Source organism: Ovis aries, chromosome 10 (assembly GCF_016772045.2).
Source record: "Ovis aries strain OAR_USU_Benz2616 breed Rambouillet chromosome 10, ARS-UI_Ramb_v3.0, whole genome shotgun sequence".
NCBI lineage: Eukaryota > Metazoa > Chordata > Mammalia > Artiodactyla > Bovidae > Ovis > Ovis aries.
In genome coordinates this window covers 20,002,155-20,022,034 of record NC_056063.1, presented here as the reverse complement: position 1 = coordinate 20,022,034, position 19,880 = coordinate 20,002,155, and the positions used below count along the sequence as shown (strand labels likewise).

Sequence of the window (19,880 nt, the reverse complement as noted above, 5' to 3'; positions counted from 1 at the left end):
GCATGTGACCTGGCAATCAGAGATTTATTATCCACTTAAGAAATATGACTCCTATATACTCAGTATATTGTGGTAACCTATAATGGAAAAGAACCTTAAAAAGAAATATATATAGTTGATTAACAATGCTGTTATATACATATATAGATAGATATGATACAATCATTTTGCTGTACACCTAAAAGTAACACAACACTGTGAATCAACTGTATTTCAATTTTAAAAATTTAAAAATGTGACTTCTAGAACTGAGCACAATATTTCTGTTGTGTTCTGACCAATTCAGCTTAGGATACTCTATCTCTATTACTTCAGCCCAGGGTTCCACTAGAGCATTTCACAGCTACAGCCTTTGGGTTACCTATAACAGTGCTTGTGGTTACTTAACTCATCTCTAAGGTCTTTCCAACTGAAATAACCTCAAGTCAGGTTTTCCACAGCTTGGATTGAGTCAATTGATTTCAAAATCTAAATTTGATACTTTACACTTTTTGCTTTACATTAATTTCACCATCTCTTGAGTCTACCAAAAATGTTTACTTCTTGGGGAGGATGGAATGAATTGAGAGAGTAGCATGGAAACATATACATCACCACGTATGAAATAGATAGCCAGTGGAAATTTGCCGTATGACTCAGGGAGCTCAAACTGGTACTCTGTGACAATCTAGAGGGGTGAGTTGGGGTGGGAGGTGGAAGGAAGGTTCAAGAGGGAGGGGCCATATGTATACCTATGGCTGATTCATGTTGATGTATGGCAGAAACCAACACAATATTGTAAAGCAATTATCCTCCAATTTAAAATAAATAATTTTTTTAATGCTTAATTCTTGATTCTGTAATGAGTGGCAGCCTGATATCACCGCTACTATTCAACATAGTTTTGGAAGTTTTGGCCACAGCAATCAGAGCAGAAAAAGAAATAAAAGGAATCCAAATTGGAAAAGAAGAAGTAAAACTCTCACTGTTTGCAGATGACATGATCCTCTACATAGAAAACCCTAAAGACTCCACCAGAAAATTACTAGAGCTAATCAATGAATATAGTAAAGTTGCAGGATATAAAATCAACACTCAGAAATCCCTTGCATTCCTATACACTAATAATGAGAAAGTAGAAAAAGAAATTAAGGAAACAATTCCATTCACCATTGCAATGAAAAGAATAAAATACTTAGGAATATATCTACCTAAAGAAACTAAAGACCTATATATAGAAAACTATAAAACACTGATGAAAGAAATCAAAGAAGACACTAATAGATGGAGAAATATATCATGTTCATGGATTAGAAGAATCAATATTGTGAAAATGAGTATACTACCCAAAGCAATCTACAGATTCAATGCAATCCCTATCAAGCTACCAGAGATATTTTTCACAGAACTAGAACAAATAATTTCAAGATTTGTATGGAAATACAAAAACACTCGAATAGCCAAAGCAATCTTGAGAAAGAAGAATGGAACTGGAGGAATCAACTTGCCTGACTTCAGGCTCTACTACAAAGCCACAGTCATCAAGACAGTATGGTATTGGCACAAATTCAGAAATATAGATCAATGGAACAAAATAGAAAGCCCAGAGATAAATCCACACACATATGGACACCTTATCTTTGACAAAGGAGTCAAGAATATACAATGGAGTAAAGACAATCTCTTTAACAAGTGGTGCTGGGAAAACTGGTCAACCATTTGTAAAAGAATGAAACTAAATCACTTTCTAACACCGCACACGAAAATAAACTCAAAATGGATTAAAGATCTAAATGTAAGACCAGAAACTATAAAACTCCTAGAGGAGAACATAGGCAAAACACTCTCCGACATAAATCACAGCAGGATCCTCTATGATCCACCTCCCAGAATTCTGGAAATAAAAGCAGAAATAAACATATGGGATCTAATTAAAATTAAAAGCTTCTTCACAACAAAGGAAAATATAAGCAAGGTGAAAAGACAGCCTTCTGAATGGGAGAAAATAATAGCAAATGAAACAACTGACAAACAACTAATCTCAAAAATATACAAGCAACTTATGCAACTCAATTCCAGAAAAATAAATGACCCAATCAAAAAATGGGCCAAAGAACTAAATAGACATTTCTCCAAAGAAGACATACAGATGGCTAACAAACACATGAAAAGATGCTCAACATCACTCATTATTAGAGAAATGCAAATCAAAACCACAGTGAGATACCACTTCACACCAGTCAGAATGTCTGCAATCCAAAAATCTGCAAGCAAGAAATGCTGGAGAGGGTATAGAGAAAGGGAACCCTCCTACACTGTTGGTGGGAATGCAAACTAGTACAACCACTATGGAGAACAGTGTAGAGAGTCCTTAAAAAATTGCAAACAGAACTGCCATATGACCCAGCAATCCCACTGCTGGGCATGCACACTGAGGAAACCAGAATAGAAAGAGACACATGTACCCCAATGTTCATCACAGCACTGTTTATAATAGCCAGGACATGGAAACAACCTAGATGTCCATCAGCAGATGAATGGATAAGAAAGCTGTGGTACATACACACAATGGAGTATTACTCAGCCATTAAAAAGAATACATTTGAATCAGTTCTGATGAGATGGATGAAACTGGAGCCGATTATACAGAGTGAAGTAAGCCAGAAAGAAAAACACCAATACAGTATACTAACACATATATATGGAATTTAGAAAGATGGCAATGATGACCCTTTATGCAAGACAGCAAAAAAGACACAGATGTGTATAGCGGACTTTTGGACTCAGAGGGAGAGGGAGAGGGTGGGATGATTTGGGAGAATGGCGTTGAAACATGTATACTATCATGTAAGAATCGAATCACCAGTCTATGTCTGATGCAGGATACAGCATGCTTGGGGCTGGTGCACGGGGATGACCCGGAGGGATGTTGTGGGGAGGGAGGTGGGAGGGGGTTCATGTTTGGGATCACATGTACACCCGTGGTGGATTCATGTCAATGTATGGCAAAACCAATAGAGTATTATAAAGTAAAAAAAAAAAAAAAAAAAAAAGCAAACTCCAACAGATCTCTTACCTTCTCTGAATGGGGCCTCCAAGTGGAACAATTCCAGAAACCTCATTCACATCACAGTCTACATGAGTGGTATCTTCTGAAGTCATTCAGTGACCCAAGCTCAGGATCTGCCTTTGTGCCTCTGTAAAATCAATGGGTTGGACCAAAACTTCCTTCTATGCTTTGGGCTTACTTACATTTTTGATAAACATTTCTTCTATGTTTTCATCCTATTTAATGATAAAATGACCGCCTAGAAGCAAAGTGCTGAGGAACATGTGTGTACCCAGGTCTCATTTTGCATTCTTGGGAGGTTAAGCTAAGTAGGTCAACAGTCATCCCTCACTTCCTTTAGAGCACCATAGGCCTTCAAGAGTGTGGAAGAGAGCAAATTGCCACTTCCTTGTCACACTGAGCAAAGTCCTCATGAGCTATAACATGAAACATATATTCTGAAAATCCCTTAAAGAAAAACACTGACAATCTTATTAACCAAGAGAATAAAATAATCCGTCTGAAAGTTACTGATATTTGGGATTGTGATCTATTATGGGCCTTTCTCTTTTGGTTCTGCTAGGCAAACACCCATAATCATGAAACACGATTGGATGTTCCTGGAAATACAGGAAATTGCCATGCAACAGAGTGCTGGTAGAAGATGAAACCAATAGTGCTCTATTTCTCTAGGTTACTAATTGTGTTTCCTGAAAATATTGCTGGTAAATTACTAAATGGCTCAATAAAAGGAAATAAGATAAATGGGCTGTTATATATTAAAGTCAAAAAGCAGCATGTAAAAAAGCCCTACCTGCATGGGAAAAGGCTTAGTGAGTTCAAGGACTAAAGGAAACCAAAGTGGGAGGAGCACAGAAGTCAAGCAGAAGACGGACAGGAGTTAAACCAAGACAGACCAGATCTCACGTGTTTATAGCCCATGTTAAGGATCTTGGGCTTTATCACAAGTGTGACTGAATACCTTTGTCCAACAGTAGAAGATTGGGCTAGTAAATTATGTTATAGCAACACCACAAAATTGGACTTCCCTGATGGCTCAGCAGTAAAGAATCTGCCTGCCAATCCAGGAAGATCCCCTGGAAAAGGAAATAGCAACCCACTCCAGTACTCTTGCCTGTCGAATCCCATGGCTAGAGGAGCCTGGAGGGCTACAGTCCATGGACACGACTGCACACTAAACAGCAACAGCACAGAATACTACCCACCGCTGATTTCCAAAGTGTGTTCCAAGCACCTATCTGTAGAACAGACATTTTATTGTGTATTTTTTTAAGTTTTCATGTTAAAATTAATATGAAGAAAATGTGCCATATTATCCTTTTTTTTTTTTATTAAAGCCTCTGACAATATTATAGCCTTTGGGAAATCCTACAGTAAAAGAATGTGTTTACTTTTACAACTTACCGAACTTATTGGCTCTCAGAGATATTTTCTTTTCCCCAAGTTACATCACTGAGAATCTAGAGATTTTAGCTAGCTAAATTTTTCTAGCTAAAAGAAACTAGCATTTGTAAAACTATCTCTTGGTAAATATTGCTATATATCCATTTGAAATGTCCACATATAGAGAGTCTTCAGACAAACAAAAAACATCCCACAATTGCAACTGCCCGAAAATAAGAATGTATGTGAAGGTAACATGAAACAATTAAAATATCTGTTGCTTACAATGACAGATATTACAGTGATTTTATTTCTCTACTATGTTTTTCTTTAATTTGGATACTAAATCATTTTTTCAATTAAAAATTAAAAAGTAGTAAAAAATTAATGACAGCCATATTTTTTAATGTATTTGAAGCTTTGCCAACTCAATCAATTCACAGACTGCTGCACAAATTTCACTTCATTAGTGTGTCTAGAGACCACGCAAGCTGCATTTTATGATGGAGAAAAATCAATCATCATAATAACAGTTCTACTCCCCTTGCTAGTAGGTTAATATAATTAACATCTCTTAATTGGATGCATTAATTTAAATAAAAGCAAAACTTGATTCATGCCAAGTTTAACTACAGACATCCTTCATGGGATTCATAAAATCCTCTGAACTTACCTTTCAATCCTATGACTACCCAGAAAGCCATTTGAAAAAGTACTTCATATACACAAATCAAGATCATTTTATAACTTTGGTTTTGGGGCCAGAAATTAAGTCCTATATATTCATTCCTTCCTTCATTCATTCAACAAACATTTATGGAAAGCATCAGGCTATGCCTAAGAATATAAAACTTGAAAAGACAAATCCTTATCTACAATGAATTCTCAGTACGTGATACAGACATGCAAAAAACTGTCAGTTCAGTTCAGTTCAGTCACTCAGCCATGTCCAACTCTTTGATATCCCATGGACTGAAGCACACCAGGCTTCCCTGTCCATCATCAACTCCCAGAGCCTACTCAAACTCATGTTCATTGAGTCGGTGATGCCATCCAGCCATTTCATCCTCTGTTGTCCCCTTCTCCTCCCACCCTCAATCATTCCCAACATCAGGGTCTTTTCAAATGAGTCAGTTCTTCACATCAGGTGGACAAAATATTGGATTTTTGGCTTTAGTATCTCAGTCCTTCCAATGAATATTCAGGACTGATCTCCTTTAGGATGGACTGGTTGGATCTCCGTGTAGTCCAAGGGACTCTTAAGAGTCTTCCCCAACACTGCAGTTCAAAAACATCAATTCTTTGGTGCTCAGCTTTCTTCACAGTCCAACTCTCACATCTATACAGGACCACTGGATAAACCGTAGCTTTGACTAGATGGATCTTTGCTGGCAAAGTAATGTCTCTGCTTTTTAATATGCTGTCTAGGTTGGTCATAACTTTCTTCCAAGGAGCAAGCATTTTTTAATTTCATGGCTGCAACCACCATTTGCGGTGATTTTGGAGCCCAAAAAAATAAAATCTCTCACTGTTTCCTCATCTATTTGCCAAGAAGTGATGGGACCAGATGCCATGATCTTAGTTTTCTGAATGCTGAGTTTTAAGCCAACTCTTTCACTCTCCTCTTCCACTTTCATCAAGAGGCTCTTTAGCTATTCTTCACTTTCTACCATAAGGGTGGTGTCATCTGCAAATCTGAGGTTATCGATATTTCTCCTGGCAATTTGGATTCCAGTGTGTGCTTCATCCAGTCCAGCATTTCTCATGATGTACTCTGCATATAAGTTAAATAAGCAGGGTGAAAATATACAGCCTTAACATACTCCTTTCCCGATTTGGAACCAGTCTGTTGTTCCATAGAGAATAAATACTGTAATTTTGGTATGTATTAGCATAATGCTAATATAAAGGAGAGAAAACTAGTTTTTCCCAGAATAGGGAGAGAAGGTCAGAATGGCTTCAAAGAGGATGAGATGTTTAAGCCACATCTTCAAAGGTATGAGCAGGTGTTTGCCAGGCAGGTTGGGCTGGGAACATTCTAGGCATAAAAGTGACTATACAAAGCATGGTTGTGGGATTCAGTGCAAGAACAAAGTAGGATATAGTAAGAGGGCAAGGGAATCCTGTCCTGGATCCATCAAATAAGACACAGACTAACAAATGACTGCAGGTTTGGCGTTTAGATGGCAGCACCTATTTCAAAGCAAGAGAGGGAGCCTCAGTTCAGTTCAGTTGCTCAGTCGTGTCCGACTCTTTGCGACCCCATGAATCGCAGCACACCAGGCCTCCCTGTCCATCACCAACTCCCGGAGTTCACTCAGACTCACGTCCATCGAGTCCGTGTTGCCATCCAGCCATCTCATCCTCTGTCATCCCTTTCTCCTTCTGCCCCCAATCCCTCCCAGCATCAGAGTCTTTTCCAGTGAGTCAACTCTTCGCATGAGGTGGCCAAAGTACTGGAGTTTCAGCTTTACCATCATTCCTTCCAAAGAAATCCCAAGGCTGATCTCCTTTAGAATCGACTGGTTGGATATCCTTGCAGTCCAAGGGACTCTCAAGAGTCTTCTCCAACACCACAGTTCAAAAGCATCAATTCTTCAGCTCTCAGCCTTCTTCACAGTCCAACTCTCACATCCATACATGACCACAGGAAAAACCATAGCCTTGACTAGACGGACTTTTTGAATATGCTATCTAGGTTGGTCATAACTTTTCTTCCAAGGAGTAAGCGTCTTTTAATTTCATGGCTACAGTCACCATCTGCAGTGATGGAGCCTAGGGGTATGGAATTAAGAAGCACAGACTGTTATGTATCAAATAAGCTACAAGGATATATTGTACAACACAGGGAATATTGTCAATATTTTATGATAATTATAAATGGAGTATAACCTTTAAAATTTGTGAATCACTATATTCTACACCTATAACTTATATAGTACTGAATTAACTATACTTCAATAAAAACTAAAATTTAAACATTGAAAAAAAAAAGCATGAGCAGGTTCAGAGAACCAAGGAGAAGGGTTCAAACTGCAATCGATTGAAGAGTGAATAAAGGTGTCAAGAAGCACACTCAGCAGATCCACTTAAATGTGGGGTAACATTTTGGCAAGTGATATGTTTAACTCATGTAGAAACCAGGTGCTTCTGGTGAGATTATGTAGTGCATTAAAAATGTTAAGATGTATTCGTAACTCCGGGCTTCTAACATGTGGCAGTGACAGAATCTAATGTATTGATGACCCTTAAGAATTCAAGCAGCTCATCCTTTTACTTCTTTATAAACAATAGCACTTCATGACAGGTTGTAGAGAAACACTGATACCCTGCAATGAAAATGCTATGTACATATAAAGGGTGATTTGTTAAATCCACTTCAAGTACAGAGACTCCTAAAGCACACGGCAGAGAAATGCGTGATTGGAGGATCTTTGATGAAACAAAGAGATGAGTGGTGCATATTCATAGCAATCCTACACTTCGAGTGTTTTCAGCACTTCGTTAAGGGTTGCAGAATGCCTTGCAAGTATGTTTACTCCCGTATGAAGAGAATAGTCTGTGCTCACTTTCAAAGAAAGATAAATAGGTGACCCGATAAAATGCAAGAACTGCAAGGGAGCTTAAGCATCATCTAGCCAACCTCTTCATTCTATGGATGAAAAACAGAAGCAGAGAGGTTAAGTAGGTTGCCCACAGTTCACATAGTGAGTCAGAGTTGAAACCAAGACTGCAACCCAAGATCCCCACGCTAGCAGTCAGGTGCATTTGTTTTTACTGCACCCTCCTGGCCTGTGCCAAAGGCCAAAACTAACTCAGAAACGGAACTAAGTGAGTTAAAAGTTAAGAGTCAACAATATAGTGATCCTACTACCCCTGGGCCTATAACTGAGCCTGCATTTTAGAGTGAACAGGGAAAGGGAGAGTCTATGTGAACTCCTGCTACAGGCCAGTCACTTTGCTGACCACTTGCATACACACAAAACACAAGATGCAAAAGTATTCTCTCATCGTTCCATAGTCAGTGAGTCAAGAAATATTTCCTGCAGGCTCTTTGTGCCAAGGACAGTTCCAGGCCCTAGAGATCACATCACTGAACACGACAGTGTCCCTTCCTTCATAGAATTACATTCTAGTTGGAGGAGACAGAAAATAAACCGGTCAACTAATGACTACACTAGAAAGTATTAAGTGCTAGACAGAGAAATGAAAATGAAATGATGCAAAAAAGGAGGGAAGTGGAAGAGTGGGTACTGCCTTACCTGATCAGGTCTTTTCCTTCCTGGATGAAAAGGACTTGAAACCAGCAGTCAGGCATGAACCTTCACACAAGAAGATGTAAAGATGGCCTAGAACCTAATATCTAGGGATAAAACCAAGTCAGAAGTCAGAGCAGGGCAGGCGGATGTAGAGATTATCAACTTGAGTGAAGTAAGACAGACAGAGGAGAAATATCAAATGACATTCCTTCTATGTGGAATCTAAGAAGAAATGATACAAAATGAACTTACTTACAAAACAGACTCACAGACTTAGAGAAGGAACTTCAGTTTGCCAGGTAGAAGGATGCAGGGAAGGGAGAGTTAGGGAGTTTGGAATGGACATGTGCACACTGCTATATTTAGAATGGATAACCAACAAGGACCTACTGTGTAGCATAGGGGAATCTGCTCAATGTTATGTGGCAATCAGGATGGGAGGGGAGTTTGGGGGAGAATGCATACATATATATATATGGCTAAGTCCCTTCCCTGTTCACCTGAAACTATCACAACATTGTTAGTGGGGTATACCCCAATACACAATAAAAAGTTTATTAAAAAATCACATCAGGGAGGGACGTATGTGTGGAGGCACATGTCTGTCCAAATACAGCAACAGAAGCAGAAGAGAATGGGCTGAGGACAGCTCAAAAGACTTTTCTGTAACAGTTCATTGCTGTTTCCTGTGACTTTTACTGGGCTGAGCAACTTAATATGCAATGGTATTCATCCTGTGGCCTCCCTTCCTCAAGACTTTTAATATCTAATGCCCCCCTTTCTCTCCATGATATCCCTTTCCTCTTTTAGCTGGATATAACTGTTTCATAACTGATGGGTTGAAGGTGACAAAGAATGACTATCAAGACCCTCATGTTAATCACAAGCATTTCCCAGACCAAGACCAGAGAGACAGAGTGGTGGAAATGCCGGTCTAATGAGCACTGCAAAAAGCATAAGCAGATTGAACCCTAAGTCAGTGCAATACCATCAGGATTTCTTAAGAGAAAACAGCAATGAGATGTTGGGACTAATTGGAAGCCGACATTGACAGAGCTGGAAGCAACACGAAGCTCAAAAAGTCAATCTGCTTTGGGAATGTTAAAAGGAAACACTTGCTTGGAAAGAATTTTTAAGTGTGAAAAAGAAAGACTATTTTCGGTGGAATTTGTGAGCAGTGAGCCTGACCACACACTGAGGGCTGAGAGAAGACGTATCACTGAGGGAACCGTGGTCCAGCTCCCAGCAGATGTTGTGCCCAGCACCCAACTGAGAAATCATGTGCTGTGATTAACGTGTGCAGCGTGCCAAGTGACTCCACTGGGAGTGAACTGGACTCTCGAATCCAACCTCTGTCTTATTTCCATGCTTCCTTCTCCTCACCCCAACATCCTCTGTGTTTCTTCATTCTGCGCTGTGTACCCTGAAAGAACCACACACCTAAGGTTTAACTGTTTCATATATCACTTCCTCATTCTCCACTGTGTAAAAACAAGTTCACACAGAACATCCCACTCCAGTGAGAGGGTTCCAATTGAGTCCACTAGAGCATACTTCCTGTAACACATCCCTAAGACCAAATTAAAGTCCACAAGGCTAAAGGATTTCACACCTGGAGTGAGCCTACCTCCTCATGTCTGGGCCAAGTGGGGTGTGTTTTATGACATCTATCCCTACTCTTAGTGTCTGGATGGACACTCAATCTTTTATGTGCCTTGCTGGTGTGATATTCAGGAACAGTTTGGATCCCAGGAGTAAAAGAGTATGCACTGTTCTGATTTATCTTCCTGGATAGCTTTTTTTTTTTTTTTTCCTACCACTGCCTCAAGCACCAGTGGATCCTGAAAAGTACCTTCCTCGCAATCAACATGCATTAAAAAATGTCCAGTCATCCCCAAAATTCCATCATCACGCTACATCCGTGAAGATGAGGTAACAGGGGTATAAGCACTCCACAACTGAGTTACAAGAGGCTGACTCCCAAGACTGGGGAAGCAAAAACACACCCACTAGCTGCTTAGAGTTAGAAAGCCTTCCTAGTCTGAAACCTCCATTTTTCTATCTCCTGATTTGCTAATCCAGAAAGCCAAAACTCTCCTCTGCTTCTCAGTGAAAGGTCCTAATATATTCCATATGACCACTTAAAGCTACAGCAGCTTTCCCGTCATAATATCTTAAATGTGAAGCTTCTCTGTCCTTCAAAGATGCTAAAGATGTAAATTTAGAAATGATTTTTACAGAGTGATAATAACACTAGATACCTCCTACTGATAATTCCTCACCAGGGTGCAGGAGAAAAACTTTCAGGTTAGACTTACAGTGTTTAATACAAACTACTATGTATAAAATAAGCAAGCTACAAGGATATATTGTAAAATGCAGGAAATATAGCCAATATTTTATAATAACTCTAAATGAAGTATAATTTATGAAAATACTGAATCACTATGTTGCACCTGGAATTAATATAATACTATAAACCAACTATAATTTAAAATAGATGTTAATATATTCTTTAGGTATAAACACAGTATTTCAGATAATCACTGAAAATTGTCTCAGTTCAACCTTTTCCACTGCAATAAAGGAAATTTTAAGCTAGTGAGCTATACAGAAGACAAAATATGACATGATATAATAAATACATAAAATGTATATAAATATATAAATAATATCTATAGCCTAAAAGTTTAAAGCTTAAGAGATCATATAAATCTTTAAATTTTTTTAGCTCACCTTATAATCTAATTTTCTCATTCCAGATCTCCTGGATCAAAGATATGGAATGAAGAAACATGATTTTACATGACTACATATAATATTTTGTAACACACATGTAGTAAATTGCATCTTTTGTTTTATTAACTATAATGACCTACTGCACAAACTTCATGGATATACAGTCAATCCTCATTTCTCACGGATTCCATATTTGCAAATTCTTCTACTTGCTAAACTTTCTTTGTGAGCCCCAAAGCAATGCAGCACTTTCATAGTTGTCTGAAGACACGAGAAGCAGTGAAAATTCTGTATTGCCTGATGCACACATTCTCAGCTGGGGTCAAACAAAGTCACGCTCTGCCTTCTTGTTTCAATTCTTATGATATAAACGAGTGTCCTTTTCAAGGTCCGCTAAGTGCCAGGTTTTCACATCATTGTGCTTTTTGCTGGTAATTTCGCTGTGCAACATGGCCCCAAACATAGAGCTGAAGTCCCATCTAGTGTTTCTAAGTGCAAGAAGGCTGAGATACAGCTCCCAGGGGACAGATCTGTTAGATAAGTTGTTCACACCTCAGTTACAGCACTGATGGCTGTGAATTCAATGCTGATGAATATAGTAAATAAGGCATCTAAACACAAACACACCTAAAACAAGGTTTTGTATTGATTGATGACAAAAATGTTATGATCACAGACTGGTAGGAACCAAACCCCATGTTTCCCCTAAAAGCAATGGTTCAGTATTCACTACTTCAGCATTCAAAGTGACTTTATAGAACAGAACTCCCATGAATAACAAGAATCCACTGCATCGTATTTAAAATAAGTTCTTGTGTTACCAAAAATGCTCTCCAAAGTTTCCATGCTTCCCACCTTGAAAACTCAAGGATGGTGACTATGGAGCTCTCTTTCCAGAGACCCTATCTAAGAACTATTAAAATGGGTCTCTTTACACCGCTATGATAATGCTTCCCAAGGGGCAAGAGGCTAGGAGGAAAATCCTGACCAGTAACCCTGGGGGCCTGAACAAAGTTTCCTACAAAGCAAAGTCCTCTCACCAGAGCTATCACAAGGAACCATGGGCAGCTCCCAGAGGCCATATCCCACACAAAGTCACAGGAGCACTCAGGTGTATGTTCCATGGCCAGGTTATTACGCCTGAATGGGGCAAAACGAGAAGGGACACTCAAGAGAACTGACAGGGCTGGAGCATGATCTGGGCAGAGGTCCAAAGGGAAGGCTGTGTCAGGGCCAGGAGTCTCCTGAGACTTTAGAGGAGGGGATGGTGACCTCTGGCCTGAAGCTAAGGGAACTGCTAAAGCGCTGAAACAGGGAGGGGACCATGCAGACAGACACCTGAGCAACCTCCAAGGGAGGCAGACGGACCACCTCCAAGGCCCCTTTCAGCCCTTTGGTGTATGATGACAGGGTAATGATAAGACAGATCAGCTCTGTCCATTTTTATCTAAATTCTTGCTTGCCATCAGAATCCTTAAAAGAGAAACAAATGTCCTTTGGGGAGCACAGTTTCCCCAGTCTCTAGTAGTACTGTAGTGTATATTCAAAACGTTGCATATGTTTTATAGTATAAAATGTCTTTTTACTTTCTTAAGCTGTAACAAAAAATAAAAAAGTTTTTTTAATGCCTGGTTCTGTCCGATTATTACATCAGTCTAGTCTGTCTTTTTTTACTTCCCTCGTGGCTCAGACAGTAAAGAATTTGCCTTCAATGTGGGAGATCCAGGTTCGATCTCTGGGTCAGGAAGATCTCCTGGAAAAGGAAATGGGAATCCACTCCAATATTCTTGCCTCGAGAATTCCATAGACAGAGGAGCCTGGTGGGGTCACAGAGAGTCAACCAGCACTTTCACTTTCAGTCTCTTTTTTTACATTTTATTATAAACTCAATCAAACAAAAAGTAGAGAGGATCATCTAATAGATCCTTATGTACCCATCACCTAGCTGCAATTATTTTCAACATTTTAGCCCAGCTTTTTAATCTTGACTAACAGAGCTTTCATATATTTTCTCACTCAGCAGGTATTTACTGAGCAGCTGCCATGTCAGGCACTTTTCAAGTCCTGGAGCTACATGAGTGAAAAGAAGAAAACAGGCAAAAAGTACCTGCTGTGTCAAGAGCTTACATCCTAGTCAAACGAATAGTAGTAGCTAATTTTACTAAGAGTGACAGGCCATCACTGTTTGGGGCATTTTTCAAGTATTTCATTTAATCCTCACAAGAATCCTGTGACATAGGTGCTTTTATTATCCTCTTTTGCTCAGGAGGAAATAGTAGCACAGAAAGGTTAGGTAATTTGCCCAAGGTCACCCAGGCACCAAATGTAGCTGGGGTTGAGATTGGCTCTAGAGTCTGTGCTCTTAACCACCATGCCTACAGCTTCTCCAGGCCTCAGCAGGCCCTGCCTCTTTCAAAGGTCACTTCTCTGTAGAATCCCGGGCTTCTCTGACTTCTTCAGTGTAACGAAAACTACAAGAACAAGGTAGATGTTTGCTTCACAACCCTTTTTCCTCATTCATGTTGACTTGGTGGAATCTTTGGATGAACAAAACTGTGGCTATTTGTCCTTTGTTCATTCTGCTTCCTCTTAAAAGAGATGTCTTTTGTAGATTCCAATTCAAATATTACAGCAAGCTAAAATACTGTCAAAACCCTATATTTTCTATCCTAATATTAAGAATAACTAACATTTATTGAGCTTTTGTGAGAGCCAGGCACTGGGCTGAGTTCCTTAGGTCTCTTCATATAGCCCTCATAACAGCTCTACAAGATAAATACCATTATCCTTATGCTGCAGATGAAGAAATGGAGGCGCCAACAGATTGTATAACCTACCCGAGTTCTCATGACTAGAAAGAGGCAGAACCAGAACGGGACTTTATCCCACATTCTTAAATACACTACTCTGCCTCTACCTTAGAGGAATTCTCTATACTGTAAAATCTGAACTCTTCTGATGGTCCAGCAAAATATTTTACATGTATCTTATAATACTATTCTTCAAACAAAGATTTTCAGCTTTTTATTGTACCGCCCTACCTTTCAAATTGCATTTAAAACTCTAGTTAGTTCTCCAAAGGGTCCTGGGAGTATTAATATTCTGATTAATTAACTCATCCTATTTTATCATTCAAGACTGGGGTAAACCAACAGACCAGGGTTTTATGACTAAGCCAAGCTCTCATATTAAAGTTATCTGTAGAGATAGCAAAGGGACCCAGAAACAGGATAGAAATCACATATGAAGGAAAACATTCAATAAGGCAGGCCCTATTTCAAGCCATAAATCACCAAATAAAAAACAGTAGATATTTGCTGTGCTCAGTTGTGTCCACTCTTTACGACCCCATGGACCATAGCCCGCCAGGCTCCTCTATCCATGGGATTTTCCTGTGAAGAATACTGGAGTGGGTTGTCATTTCCTTCTCCAGGGGATCTTCCCAACCCAGGGTTCGAACCCAAGTCTCTTGTGTCCCCTGCATTGCAGATGGATTCTTTACCACTGAGCCACCAGGGAAGCCCAGAGTGCTTGTTGACATTGGTTCAATTCATTAGTTTTTAAGTCCTGTGCAAATAAATCAGACTCTGCTTTTGAAAAGTAGTCCTGAAATCCAACAGCAAGTTATTTGTTACTAGCAAGGTGGAGTTGCTTAAAATGTTTCATTGAGTAACAGAAACCTCCCTAACCTCCACTCAAGATTAAATGCATCTATTGGATGCTCTTATACTTCTCTGCATGTCTAGCCAATCTGTACACATCTTATCATATAGTAATAATTTATCTACATGCCTTCCCAAGAAAACTATAAGCTCCATGAAGATAACTATTTCTGGACCATGTTCACTGCCATATTTCTAGTGCGTAGAATGGAGCCACAGTAATGAAAGACAGATAAATAAGTTTCACTGAAAAGAGTGAATGAGGGAGTGAGTGAGTGAGTGAATGAAAGAATGAAACAGGCACTCTAGTACCAGAAAGGAAATGAGGGCTATCCAATTCATTCTGGCACCAGCTTTTCTCAGGCCACAAGGAAATTCAAGTACACACTTGTTGTACACGCTCAATCAAAATTTCCCACACCCAGGAGTTCTCACTAATGTTCTATGACCCTCTCCTTTTTCCTTTCTTCTTTCTAGTTTTTGCCTTGCGTTCATCTGCTTTAGTTTTAAAATATCTGTTTTATCTATACCACCTTAACTCTTCTCTATAAGTTAGTCGCTCAGTCAGGCCTGACTCTTTGCAACCCTATGGACTATAGCCTGCCAGGCTCCTCTGTTCATGGGATTCTCCAGGCAAGACTACTGGAGTAGGTTGCCATTCCCTTCTCCAGGGGATCTTCCCAACCCCGGGGATTGAACTTGGGTCTCCCGCACTGCAGGCAGATTCTTTACTGTCTGAGCCAACAGGGAAGCCCTAAGTTAATAAATAGACTATAAGTACTCCACATTAACTTATGATTTTCCTACTAGAGAATTCCTATGCATAAAGAAATGTTCCAAATTCTTATTTCTGGCTAAATACCAGTGTATTATTTTTACTTTCCCAGAAAATTACCTTTAAGCTGTTGAATTTTTCACATATGCTTAGATGATTTGCACACTGATGATTTGGGAATTACATTGACCCTCAGTTAACTCTTTTCTACCTAAAATTAAATTTTGCAGCTACCCCAAAATGTTTGGAAATTCAATGCCCCCAAGGATTTTGCAATTCAAGTCATAACACAAAGGCTTAACATTTATAGAGCCTCTCTCTAATTTTCCAGACCCATTTTTTATAAATGGAGTGAAAAAAAGAGGAAAGGAAGAGAAAAGCTGATGGAATGCTGTCAGAATCACACTTTTCCTGACATTTCTCAATGTCACCAGCAACTCCTTTTCATTCCTTTCAGCATAGTCACGGGACTCTGAAGCTCAGTTGCGGCAAAGCTGTAGAGAGGGCTCTGGGCTGGAGTCAGATCTCCCCCGTCAGTGACTCTGCCTGGCCCAGGTTCAGGTAGAAACCTCCCTCACAGCCACGAAATGAAAACTCACCTGGCTCAGATGCTGTTCCTCCAGCCATCTCTCGCTGACACTGGTCCTTTGGACCATGAATCTACCATGTCTGTCATTCCTGCTGTTTTGCAGGTTGCCAACAATAGGCTCATCAGTTGGGACCCAGGTCTGAACACAAGCCTGTGAACAAGGTCATTTGACTCTGAGGATGTCACATAGTGAATGGGTGATGTGCTCAGAATCTGAGGCTGGGGTCCCAATCCCAGTTTCACCACTAACTTGTTGTATGACAAAAGGTGAGTTCCTTTACCCCTCAGGGCTCTGCTTTCCTCCCTTGTAGGGAAAGAACACCTACTCTGCCAGCTTTACCCATACATTGTGAAAACACGTCAGCAGATGACTTGGTGCTCTGAAAAGTTAAAGAACCTTAAAAATGAACACATTAGAATGTGGTACCCTCCAATATCCTCTCTCTTCACCTCATTTGGGGTTTCTCTTGCTGATCCCCCCAAACCAACCCCAAAGAAGCCCTCTTTGACCATGAAGGACAAAGCCTTTCTTCAGCACCAATTCTGCGACCTCCCAGGGTATAACTGGGAAGGAGAAAAATCCCCTGCTATGTCAGTGGCCTATCCCTCCTCCTTCTCCTCCCTTCCAACAAAAAGAAAAATAGTAATAACTGCAACTATTACTATTTAGCCTTACATCAAGCATTTGGCTCACATTGTTTCATTTGATAGTCACAAAACCCACTTTAATAAGAGTCAGTAGCCACATTTTAAATACTAGTATCATTTCACCAATTACTGATCATTTATCACTATCAGTGGCCCCGTTTTAGTGATGAGACAGAAAATGAGCTTAACTAACTAGCCCCACTGAAATATCTTCAGGACTTCCCAATCCCAGTGTTGGGGAGGAAGAAATTCCTTCAGGCGGCGCACGATCAGAAAGATCATTTTTGTTTGAGGACTGGAAGATTTGTGTTTCTGAATCATACTTTCAGCCTCCCTTCAGGAAACACGTATGGAAACAAGGTAGCTCCAGAGTTCTCCCAAGTCACTCTCAGAGTAGAGAGCCCTGGATTCCCCTGGATTCCAAAACAAAAGGACCCAGTGGGATTGAAAACGAGGAGGGGCACAGGAGAAGCACGTTTGTCCCAGGGAGCACAAACAAGCTTTCCCTCCGCCACCAGGCACATTTACAAGTGACCACGAAAATTGTGATTCAACGGTCCAGCATGCGGTATAAAATGTCAGCAACTTTCACAGTTTTGAAAACTGGTGCAAATAGAGAAGCAGAGAAAGAAGTCTGCTCTTTACACCCACACAGTACTGTACAATTGATTTGAGCGCCCCGAAAATTCCCCTAAGCATTTTTATCGTTACGTATCATTTGTATCACTCCACAGTTTAGTCAGCCAAACCATATCCTTTTCCAGCTTTAGATAAATTGCCTTTTGACAAACTGCACACAGACAAAATATCACGAAGTCCCCAAGTTGTAATCTTTACCCTGTTTTTCTACCGAGATGAGTAAGATTTTCCTATTTAGTTTAAGTGCATAACACCAGATGCATACAACAGGCGAGCCTCATCCTTAGCGTGTTTACTCAAGCTTCCTTGCCGTGTATCTGAGTTTTGTCACTACTCTTCCCAGATTATGGTACCTGCGAAATGTAATATAGAAAATTACTGTATATTGGTTTGCAAAAAGAAGCGGTCACTCGACTTTTCTAACTCTCCACGATGATAGATAAAGCTTTAGCTATATTTGGGGGGGGAAAAATAGAAATCATCAAAAAGTGCAAGATGCTTTGTCAGTTTGACCAAATTTATCATCAATATCCAAATAAATCTTTTAATATACTATAGAGAAGCCAAACTTTATAAGCCACTACAAAATGTTTAAGCAAAATTCATCTTTGCCAGAGTCAAATAAAAGCTCACCTTGCTGTTGCTGTAACAAGGCTATGTTTATTCTGAAGAGAATACAGTAACTAACACTTTATTCATCCAGCTAACATTAAACTTATGTTCAATGGCCATCCAGGAAAATACTTAAGATTCAGATGAGATAAAGAAAAAAATGCACACAGTTCCCAGTGGCACTAAGCCTTTTAAGATCATTAACACATCAAAAGGACCTTTGTCTATAAATACGTGGATGCAGCACTTTGCCAGGCTAATGAAACTGTTGAGCTACTCAACACGCACACCACACACAAATATATATACTTGGAAAGACTAGAAACCATTAGTCAAACTAACCAGTGATTACTCCAAGAAGAGCAGTAGAAACATAACTCTGATACCTGGTGTACATGGCAAGATCTCAGGATCTGGTCACAGATACTGATGGGTAGGAGAAGGCAATGGCACCCCACTCCAGTACTCTTGCTTGGAAAATCCTATGGACGAAGGAGCCTGGTAGGCTGCAGTCCACGGGGTCGCTAAGACTCAGGCACGACTGGGCGACTTTACTTTCACTTTTCACTTTCATGCGTTGGAGAAGGAAATGGCAACCCACTCCAGTGTTCTTGCCTGGAGAATCCCAGGGACGGGGGAGCCTGATGGGCTGCCGTCTATGGGGTCTCACAGAGTCGGACACGACTGAAGCGACTTAGCAGCAGCAGTGGCTCAGATGGAAAAGAATCCACCTGGAATGCTGGAGACCTGGGTTTGATTTCTAGGTTGGGAAGATCCCCTGGAGAAGGGAATGGCTACCCACTCCAGTATTCTTGCCTGGAAAATCACATGGACAGAGGAGCTGGGCAGGCTACAGTCCATGGGGTGGCCACGAGTCAGACACGACTGAGTGACTAACACAACAACTGACCGGTGTTTAACCCTCATGTAAATTTCTTACATGAGAACTGTAAAACTCTTGGGCTCTGAGAATAAGTTAGAGGCAACAGTGTTGAACATTTTTAACATCTCAGTTTTGTTTTTATGTTTTTTTTTTCCATAAATGTCCTACTTGAAATTAATATACTACACCTTGAAATTAGTGTTACAAAAGTTGGCGCGTTTATATTCACATTCTAAAGTATGCAAGTTTTACTTTCAGTTTTTACCTAATGAAATGTGTTTCTTCATCAATACACATTAATTCACACAATCCTCTACAAAGCTAAGTGCTTTCAAAATGATTGTATTCTATATTTGTAGAGCACCTCGGAGTTTTCAATCACTTTCATGCACTTTATCTCATTTAACAGCGAATAACTACCATAGGGGTGAGATACATAGCTTCACTGACCCGTCTTTACCAAGGAAACAAGCTCAGAGAAGTCGGTGTCTGAGCCGATATCACAGAACTAGTTAGTGACACAACCAGAACTGGAATCCAGGCCTCCTGGGCTTCCTTCTACATGCCACCCACACATGGCACAACAGAATTACAACCGTGAAATTAATCATGCAGAAACTATTTCTACTATGCCTTCGTTCG

The 19,880-nt window shown here is 40.0% G+C and overlaps 1 long non-coding RNA gene across 1 annotated transcript; it reads right to left on the bottom strand.

The window, feature by feature from the left end:
- Positions 1 to 4,713: 4,713 nt before the first annotated feature.
- Positions 4,714 to 18,965, bottom strand: LOC132657289 (uncharacterized). The gene is made up of 2 exons (XR_009595204.1): positions 8,695 to 18,965; positions 4,714 to 7,207 (listed from the first exon to the last, which is right to left on the bottom strand). It is a non-coding gene; the product is annotated as an uncharacterized LOC132657289 (long non-coding RNA).
- Between the last annotated feature and the right edge of the window lie 915 nt (positions 18,966 to 19,880).